The following is a 10,307-nucleotide window of genomic DNA, read 5'->3' as shown; positions in this document are numbered from 1 at the left end:
GTTCTCATCATTCCTCTTTTAGTGAATGACATGCTTATAATAAAGCCTGAAGTTTCAACTAGAGTATCAACTAAACTTTGTAATCTGGACAGTGAATACACAAGGAGCTAGGCAGCCCTCCCCCCTTTCCAATGAGAATTTATTACTGGGGTGTCATGGTAAAAGTACCTCATTTACATTTTGAACAATAGGTAGTAGTAAGCACTAATTATAAGCATCATACTTATGAAACATCATAGTTACCTATATGTTTCCTTTTTGGTCTTAAAATGTATGTCAAGCTGGAAGGCACCCAGTGGGTGAAGGGGGCACAGCAAAAGGAAAGAAGGAACTTGCATGTGTATCCACACACCCATATTTCTCTATGGTGGGAGATGCATGAATGCCTACATCACCATACACACACTCAGTGGGTACTCCCTCCTGTAGACTTCCATTGATCCTGTAGGGATATACAGTCTTTCCTTTCTGCACCTTGTCCCACATCCGTGTTTCTCTTCCAGCCTCCTCTGCCCTCCCTTGCATCCTTTGCCATTGCCAACAGTGGAACTAGGGGAAAGATCCTCCAAGGAAATCCACCTCTATTTTTCTTACACCTTAGCAGAGACTCTCTTCTTTCCTATGATAACTCTTTGAAAGTGTGCAGCATGGCCTGCAGTTTTAGGGGATCCTATTTTATATAGGGGCCACAAACCATAAGTCTGGTACTTAATTTTAAAATGGTGTATTTGTGTCTCATTGTAGAATTCTAAGAAGATATTCATATCAACTAATGTAGTTTTTGCTCTGCTTAGGGACAGCGAAATTACTACTAGTTGTGTTTGTATAGGTTTTGGTAGTTAGTAGTCTAACAGTGTGATCCTAAGTAGAACTACACACTTCTAAGTCCATTGAGGTCAGTGGGCTTAAAGTGGTGTAGCTCGGTTTAGGACTGTGCCGTGAATATATCAGAAATATACCAGCATCCATTGAAATAAGTAGCAAAAGCAGTGTCATGCCAGTTCTGTGTTTAATTGGACATTTTACAGGAGTTGTTCTTTATTGCTTGTGCCCTTATTTGGCCACCTTGAAATTGCATTTGAGATCTTGAGACTCTTTAAAGTAGCATGAAGTCATAATTAACTGAAATCTCAGGAACCGCAGCATAGCCTGAAGAATGTCCACAGGCGAATCAGTGTTTTCTTAATCTTTTGGTCCCATTGCAACTTCTTTTGGTGCATCATGGACCATTCCAAACGTTATCCTAGAGTCCTGTGAGTAGCTTGAATGGACCTCGAGCTCACCTGCATATGTGGAATCTTCTTCTGTGGGCCCTAAAGAATATGAATAATCAGTTAGAGCCATTCAAATCCCAATGATGCTCATGAAAGGATGGCTTTTGAAGTTGTTCAATGTAGGATGACATTTTTCTGGTTTGCACCTCTAGAAAAGATATAATCCATCATGATTTGTTACATAACGTGTTAGTCATATTGTGCATGCTTGATGGTGTTAAAACAAATTGATTTGTAATTTCATCTTTGGTGAAATCTAAATTGGTGCTGGCATTTTAAATAAATTACATAATGAAATCATGAATACTGAATACAAATGTCATATTATTTGCTGTACATTTTCTTACATTGAATTAGTACTCTGAGCCTTTTGGAGCATCTCCCGAGCTCTCCCTTTAAAAATTACATCCAACTAAAGAAGCCTGTGCAGTCAGATAATGTATCCAACTTCTAACCAATGCATGCTTAAACGAAACAGCGAAATGCATTACTGTTGTTGAACTATCCCTTCTGCCTTGTTTCAGACTGTCCTAAAATTAAATCTGAGGTATACATGAGCGTAATTTTCTGTTGCTGATTTTAATGTTGTATAGCTCTATCCTGCTGCTGGTTTCATAGTATGTGTGTTGAGTAACTAAATGAAAAACGGGTGGGTATTGGTTACTGGGCAAATAATAAAGTTTGCTTGCCCGGATCACCATCATTCCACCAGTTTACTGGAATATGCGCAGACAAGTCCCAATGGTGGCTTGAGGCAGAACAAATGTTAAAGGTAAAGGTTCCCTTGCTCGAAAGCCAGTCGAATCCGACTCTAGGGTTGCGGTGCTCATCTCCGTTTCAAAGCCGAAGAGCCAGCGCTGTCCGAAGACGTTTCCGTGGTCATGTGGCCGGCATGACTAAACACCAAGGCGCACGGAACGCTGTTACCTTCCCACTGAAGTGGTACCTATTTATCTACTTGCAATTTCTTGCTTTCGAACTGCTAGGTTGGCAGGAGCTGGAACTAGAGACAGGAGCTCACCCTGTCTTGCGGCACCCGGGTCTTGAACCGCTGAACTACTGACCTTCCACAGCCTACAGTTCAGCGTCTTAACCACTTGAGCCACCGCAGCTCCTAGAACAAATGTTAGCCAAGTAAAATTTCATTACATTTTGTTAATTTCTCTTACTGATTCCACCTGTATATGTTCTTTCTTTAGCTTGGTGTGAAAATTGCTAAAGCTGTTGCCTGCCGAAATTTCGTAAAAAGAAAACAAGATGCAGAGGCTTCTCAAGAAGCCCAAAAGAAAAAGAAGCTTGCTTGGGGGTGCGTTGTTGACCTTTCTTTATTTTAAACTAGTAGTAGGTTTAACTCACTCTTGAACGTGAATTTAACTCAGAGCCTCTTAAACATTTTCTTCAGATTGGCTTGTACTAATCCTTATTTGTTTAATTTGACCTTAGTTTTTCATTAAGTAGTGCATCTGTTTAATGCAGAATTTTTACTACAACTAATACATTATTCAAATGTTTATACTTTCCCTTTTGCAATTAGAGTATTTAAAACCCTAGCTTCAGTTTAGTCATAGCTGCTAAATGAAAGTTGATTGAAAACTCCCCAAAGTGTACTTCAGTAGATACTGACATATGTTTGTATTTCTTTTCAGATTTGAAGCCAAGAAAAGATGGGAAACAAAAAGCAACATGGGATACATGTAGTTAGTTTGTGCCTTGGATGGAAGGGGGAAAAGGCATTTTAAAGATAAAGGACAGGGTTTGTTAGTACTGAGAATACTTAAATTATATTTTTCATTACCATTATTTGTGCAGCTGGATGGATCACAGTGGACTATTTAGGCTTGCATTCCATACTCCATAAGGTATCTCTGGAATATTTCAAAACTTCATCACAGGAAATGCTTCCACCTTGTTCCCTTTCACACATCCTCAAGATTTAAAGTTTCTTGTTTGTTACAGACCTATTAAGAATATAATCTTGAAAATAACTGTGTAAATTTATTCAAGTATTTATTAGTATCAGAAGCAGTCTTTATTTAAAGTAAAATGCAATGTTTGGAATGCCTGTCTTGAAATAATGAGAAAATATAATATTTCCTCAACAAATGAACAGTGCTCTCACAGAAGCTTCTGCAAATGTCTCTCACCAGTTTCTTTGGATTAGACTGGTAAATTTTACTTATTATCAACCAGGATTAACTGTTTCAAGAACAAAGAATTAGATTAACTTTATGGTGATTTACTGTGTTCAAGTAGTTTGAACTAAAACAATCTGCCAAGAAATGGTAATTTCAAGGTTTGTGACATCCCAGGTTTCTAGCCTAACATGGAATAATTCATTCTTCTTTAGTAGCCCTGAGGATGTTTGATTGACTCCCTTCTCCCCTCAGTAGAAAACTGTATTTTATGAAGATGAGAGTTTGAAATATTGTCAACTGTAATTAGTTACATTGGCAGTTAAATACACAGCAAAGTCCATAAATCACCACCAAACAGGTTTCTACCACAGAGCACCATAAATCTGCAAACCCTTTATTCTAAGTAAATAAGGCTGTATGCAGAGACATTTTTGCACATTTAGGAGAGGAAGTTAAGTACTTTCTATCCTTTCTTTATAAATACATATTTTATCAAACTTAATGGACCTATTATTTGTCCCACCTGGAAGAGTAATGCAATATTAAGTGGTCTTCACCATAACAGCACATACGTAGATGTAGTGGGTTGGATCCAGAAGCCAAAATTTCCACTTGTGCTAGAGCTCTTGCACAAAGAAGACTGTGGTAGCTGCTTGCACTAAGTCAAACTTATTGTATCCATGCTTGTGTTTCTGCTTATGCAGGATCTTGGGCACCATTGGGCACTATAAGATATAACAAAGGATGCGCTAATTATTCAAGCAGAACTACAATGTTTATATTTCCACTTGCACATCACAAGATCCAAGCCATTGTTAACAAGATTTCTGATTCTGTCTTCATTCTTTTTTATGTACAGAATGTTGCAGTTTAAACTATTTTGATTTATATAAAGTGTTTTGTGTTATCTTTCTACCCACATAGGGTCCCCAGTGCAGCAAACATTAAAACACGGAGTTTTAAAACAGCATTTAAAATAAAGTATACATAAGAATATTAAAACAAATCAGTAAAACATATAAACACACAACACAATCGATGGAGGGCCAATAACAGCAGGAAACACTGAACAAAACTAAAAAGGCGTCACCCACTAGCACAAGACAATTTTAGAGGCAGACAAATCTCCCAGGAAAGGAAGACACACAACACAATCGATGGAGGGCCAGTAATAGCAGGAAACACTGAACAAAACAAAAAAGGCTTCACCCACTAGCACAAGACGATTATAGAGGCAGACAAATCTCCCAGGAAAGGAATTTCCAAAGCTTTGGCACCACAATGGAGGAGAAGGTCCTTTCTTAGGCTGTCACCCATTTAACATCAGATAGCAAAGGCACGTGAAGCAGGGCCTCCAAAGATAATTATGGTGGGCAAGTGGGTTCATATGGGCAGAGACAGACCTTCAAGTATGCTGGCCTCAAGCCATGTAGGGCTTTAAGATCAATACCAGCACCTTGAATTGGAACAAAACTGGAGTGATAAGTTCCCTATGACCCACTCCAGTCAGTATTCTGTCCACAGTATTCTGTGCCAACTGTAGATTCTAAACAGTCTTCTAGGGCAGCCCCATATACAGTGCACCATAGTAATCCAATCTAGACATTACCAGAGCATGTACCACAGTGACAAGATCTTTTTTGCCCCCAAAAGGCTGCAGCTGGCTTACCAGCTGAAGCTGTTGAAATGTACCTGTTGCTACTGCTGCCAGTTGTTTATCCAACAGGAGGCCCATATGCAGCAGTACCCCTGAAACCGCAAGCCTTCTCCTTTAGGGAAAGTGCAACCCCATCCATAACAGGAGATACCCCAATTCCTGGGTCAGACCTTCCCCCCACCAGTAGTGCCAGGTTTTTGCAAGTAAGTTTCAATTTATTAACCCTCTGCTCACAGTTTCCACATCCTCCATGCAATCTGCTAGAAGCATAAAATTGGTGGCAGCTCAGCCCACATCTCTGGCTGACCCTGCCCAGTGGCTACAGATAGAAGTTAAAGAACATGTGGGATAAAATGCAATTTTGCAGGACCCTTTAGGTCAGATGCCAACTATGACTAGTTCTTTTCCATTCTGAATACCTCACTTTAAAAAAGAAATATGTTGTCTGGTTTCCAGTAAACAGTACTCTGTCCTTTCTCGATTCCAAGGAGTCTTCCTTTCACCTTCCAGTTTTTGAGGGCACAGTTCTGAAAAGATGTTGTGTATGTAGAGAAGGATATAGGTGCACATATGGTTGTTTAGAAGGAATATATAATAGGACACGGCTCATGTGCAGACAGTTGAATAATTACTGGTACAAGAACAAGAGGACATCATTCTGGCTGCAACTTTGCTTCTGCTGTAATATTCTGGAAGTAGCAATTGATTTTTCCCTTGATAAAATAATAAAAAAAGATCAAGATGAAGAGATTCTGGCCTGACACATAGGAAACGTCTCTAGAGGTCTTTCATATGCCAACTGGCAAAAGGAATTAAGAGTCTGTTGCAGTAAATTTGGGGCAGAGGGCAGCCACAAGTGCTAGTTGCATGTGTTTGTATGGCTGTTTTCCCTTAGAGAAGAGAGAACAGTGTTTGTTTTCTAATGAGATTTCTGAGAAGCCCTACAAAGAAGTACCTTAGCTTTCTCTAGGCCCCTGTATGCATGATATGCCTGTGTGTGTGCGCGCGCACCATCAAGTCACAGCTGACTTACAGCGACCCCATAGGGTTTTCGAGGCAAGAGACATTCACAGGTAGTTTGCCATTGCCTGGCTTCACGTCATGACCTTAGTATTCCTTGGGGTCTCCCACCCAAATACTAGCCGGTGCCGACCCTTCTTAGTGTACAAGATCGGGCTAGCCTGGGCCATCCAGTTCAGGGATACACATGATATAGATAGGGATAAGTTAGTATGAGCCGAACACAAGTGAGCATGCTGGCCCTTGCACCTATGAACATTTGTTTGAACTGAGGCACATAGGTCCTATGACTGAGAATGTTCCCATTTGGGCAGGAGGTGAAGTTGAGCAAACTTCAGAGGATGGCGGATACACATGATATAGATAGGGAAAAGTTAGTATGAGCAGAACACAAGTGAGCATGCTGGCCCTTGCACCTATTAACATTTGTTTGAACTGTGGCACATAGGTCCTGTGACTGAGAATGTTCCTATTTGGGCAGGAGGTAATATATGTAGTGTTTGTATGCATGTAGATGCTCTACTCACATTTGTGCACAGTCAGAGGATATATCAAGTTCCAAATGGGGACAGAACTAGCAAGCTAACTTCCCCCTCTGCACACTGGCTTGTCTAACGTGTTATATGTACAGGAAATTGGAAAGAATGGGAAATGGTAATCTTCACCCGGACTTCAGAGGATGTGATGTTGGCAGCATGAACATATCTTAAGAGATATGGATGCTTTGGGGTTATTTCCCTTTAAGATATCATGGGCAGATGCACATGGAAGGTCATCTGAATATGCTCATTATGTAACTTCAGGGAATTGGTCTTCGACAAGCAGTATGGTGTAGTGGTTCAAATGTTTGACTAGGATCTAAGAGACATGGGTTCAGTTCCCTACTATGACATAAAGCTGACTGAATGACCTTGGGCTAGTAATTCTCAACTAAACTTATCTCACAGAGTTGGGGGGGGGGGCTGATGTATGATGCCCTGAGCTCCTTGGAGGAAGGGCAAGAGAAAAATGTGCTAAATAATAAAATGAGCACTAATATGCCTTGGGCAATGGAGGCTTAAATTATGACATCTCAAGGGGGCAACAGTAAAGCACCACTGTATTGTGTATAACCTAAGGGTGTACATTTTTTTTTCTCAGTATTTTTTGGTTCGGGTCTATTGGACCTGAAAAAAATTCAGGATTCCTGAAAAAAACTAGATCCCCATACCAGTATTCAAATCTGGGATTTTCCAAAAATTCTGAATTTTGGGGGGGTCCAATGGACCCAAATCGAAAAACACCAAGGGGAAAAAGCAGTTGAGAGGCAGCTCAGCTGGGGCTCTTTTGGGCAGTCCCTTTAACCTGAACTACCCAAAAGAGCTCGCCAAGAAGCCTGTCATGCAGGGAGAACTGTCCCCTCAGGCTTGACAGAGGCTCTGCTGGGCATATTTATTTTATTTATTTATTTATCTTTCGGCTTATATACCGCTCTGACCCCGAAGGGTCTCTGAGCGGTTTACATCATTTATATTAACCTATCTTGGGCCACATTGTTGTATGGGGGGTGTCTACCTACCAGCACCCAGGCAGCAGGGCTCAGTTGTTGTTCAGCATCTTCCGGTGGGCTTTCGGTTGCTGATATTCTTTTTTGGCGTTCTACTTCCTGGCCCCTGGAACAGATCTTCCTCCGGTGGCTTTTTCCTCTGGTAGGCTCGTCTTTTTTGGTGCGCGGCTCTGTGCCAGTCGTAGCTTCCGGCTCCATCCTTGTAGGCTCCGCTGAGCCGAGCCACCACGTTGCCACGCCTCCCGGTTTAGACTTGTACCACCCAACAAAGTCTGCCCGGTAGCTGATCCTGTGGGGAGAGTTCTCCCTGCAGGCTCAGCTGGGGCTCTGCTGGACAGTCCAGTTAGATCAGACTGCCCAACAGAGCCCTGCCCAGGAGCCAATTCTGCATGGAGAGGTCTTCCCACAGGCTCTGCTGGGCAGCCCAGTTTTGCCAATAGTTCCTGAATGTATCTGGGATTTTTCAGGGATTTTTTCTGGTTCTCCCAAAAAATCCTGGATATATTTGGGAAGCCAAAATGTACCCCCCAAAAATACCAATAAGGTGTTCTTTGCGTATATTTTCGGTCTGGGTAAATGGGAATGCACACCCGTAGTATAACCGCTCTAAGGCTTGATTCCACTCTGGTTAATGGAATGGAGCTTCCTCCATGTCTGTCTTGTTAGTACTTAAGCTTTGTTTCCCCACTATTTTTGATTGTTTCCAGACTTTTTTTGTGCAAGTCAAATCTTATTGCACTGCCTACTGGATGTCCCATCATGTTGATTGTATTGACTTATTCTGTTTAATCAACCTTGAGTCCCAATGAAAAAGGTGGGCTATAAATAACATAAATTCTCCAAAACTGGATTACTATCCTGGCCTTCACAGAGGAGACTTGCTGTTACATAAGGGGAGAACCACTGTACACAAGTGTGAAGACATGCATTTTTTCTTGGGAGGTTTGAAATGTAGCACCTTCATACAAATGCTAATAGGTCTTGACAATGGAATGGTCAAGCTCTCCCCCCCCCCCCAAGCAGGAAACCGAGATTTGGAGGAATTAAATACTGGAGATACTTCAGAAGGAAATTTCTGGAGATGTCAGGAAAAGCTTCCTTGACCTGGCCTGACCAGGTCAGTGGGAGGGGAAAGGGAGAAGATAAAACTCCTAGAGGCAAAAAGGAAGGTCTTTTTTGTGTGTGCTGGGTCCATCAGAGCAGACAGAACTCTTAGCTGAGATCTGGAGGAAGCTGCCATTGACCATGTGCTGGCCTGGAGAGCTACAGAAAGCTTCAAGGTAAACTCTGGAGAGATCTGTAACTTCCTAAGCTAAGGAGCCTGTCCTATATTTTAACATCTCATAGGGCATGTATAGAGAGAGGGACAGAGGAACTGCATTTTACCCATTTCTTTTGAATCCCTTGCTCAGTCTGGTGCTGTGCTAAAAGTATGCTTGTGAACAGTTTCTTTTTAATAAATACTTTATAACTTTGGTGGTAGTGGTTCTCTGTACTACATATGTCTCCACCATCTTGGATATGCGATTTTAAAAGGAGCACTGGGGGAAGGCAGGCAGTTGACAAGTGGCTATTCTTCCAGGGGCACATAAGGCAGTAAATGGTCCCCATGGTGACCAGGTGCTGGGCAGCAGGAGATACAGAGGCAAGGCCTCAGAACTTGGAAGGGAAGCTAAGAGTCCTGACCCTCCCAGCAGGCAATTCCTACAAAGGTCAGGTGGTGGCGGTGGGTTACCAGCAGGGCCGGCTCACTCACTAGGTGAACTAGGCGCTCGCCTCGAGCGCAACAGCCCTTAGGGGCGCCAAACTGGCACACACACACACACCCGCTGTCCTGGTTCAGCTGCAAACACTACTGAGTTTTAAACATGTTATGATCTTTCTGATGATACAAACCAGGGGTCGTTTCGTAGAAAAAGAGCTAGGGGAACTCATTAGCATAACTCATTAGCATATGCCACACCCCCTGACATCACCGGAAGTGTGTCATAAGGCCACACCCCCTGACATCACCGAAAGTGTGTCATAAGGCCACACACCCTGCCATCACCGGAAGTGTGTCATAAGGCCACACCCACAGTCTTAGTCTTAAAGGTTAGTCTTAAAGGTGCTATTTGTTAGTCTTAAAGGTGCTATTTGAACTCTCGGACTATTTTGCAGCAACAGACTAACACAGCTACCTAGAGGAAGCTCCTGGATGGGGCTGGGAATCCTTGCGGAAGCCACGTGAAGCGGCCTCGGCCAGGCAGAGGGGGAGGACGCCAACTTACCCTCCTGCTTCTTCCTCCTTCTGCAACAGAATGAGGCTGGAAGCAGGGGGTGGCCGGAAGAAAGGGGCGGGGCTTCACCATGTGCCCACTCCGCCCCCGGTGCCCCGATCCGAGCCCTAGCGAGGAAGCCCTGCGAAGGGCCCTCCGCCCCCAAAGGTCCCGACCGCCGCTGGCCTTGCAGCTCCACTGCTGAGCCCCATGAGGGGCCCAGCGGTGGACCTGCAAGGCCGGCAGGAGTGCGAGGAAGCCTCGTGAAGGCCCCCTGCCCCCAACGGTCCCGTCCACTGCTGCCACCGGCCTTGCGGCTCCACTGCTGAGCCCCATGAGGGGCCCGGCAGTTGACCTGCAAGGCCGGCGGGAGTGCGAGGAAGCCCCGCAAAAGCCCCCCGCCCCAATGGTCCCGGC

This window comes from Gekko japonicus, unplaced genomic scaffold (assembly GCF_001447785.1).
Source record: "Gekko japonicus isolate JY-2015 unplaced genomic scaffold, Gekko_japonicus_V1.1 scaffold338, whole genome shotgun sequence".
Taxonomy (NCBI): Eukaryota; Metazoa; Chordata; class Lepidosauria; order Squamata; family Gekkonidae; genus Gekko; species Gekko japonicus.
The sequence above is the reverse complement of the archived record's forward strand: the minus strand, read 5'-3'. Positions refer to the sequence as shown.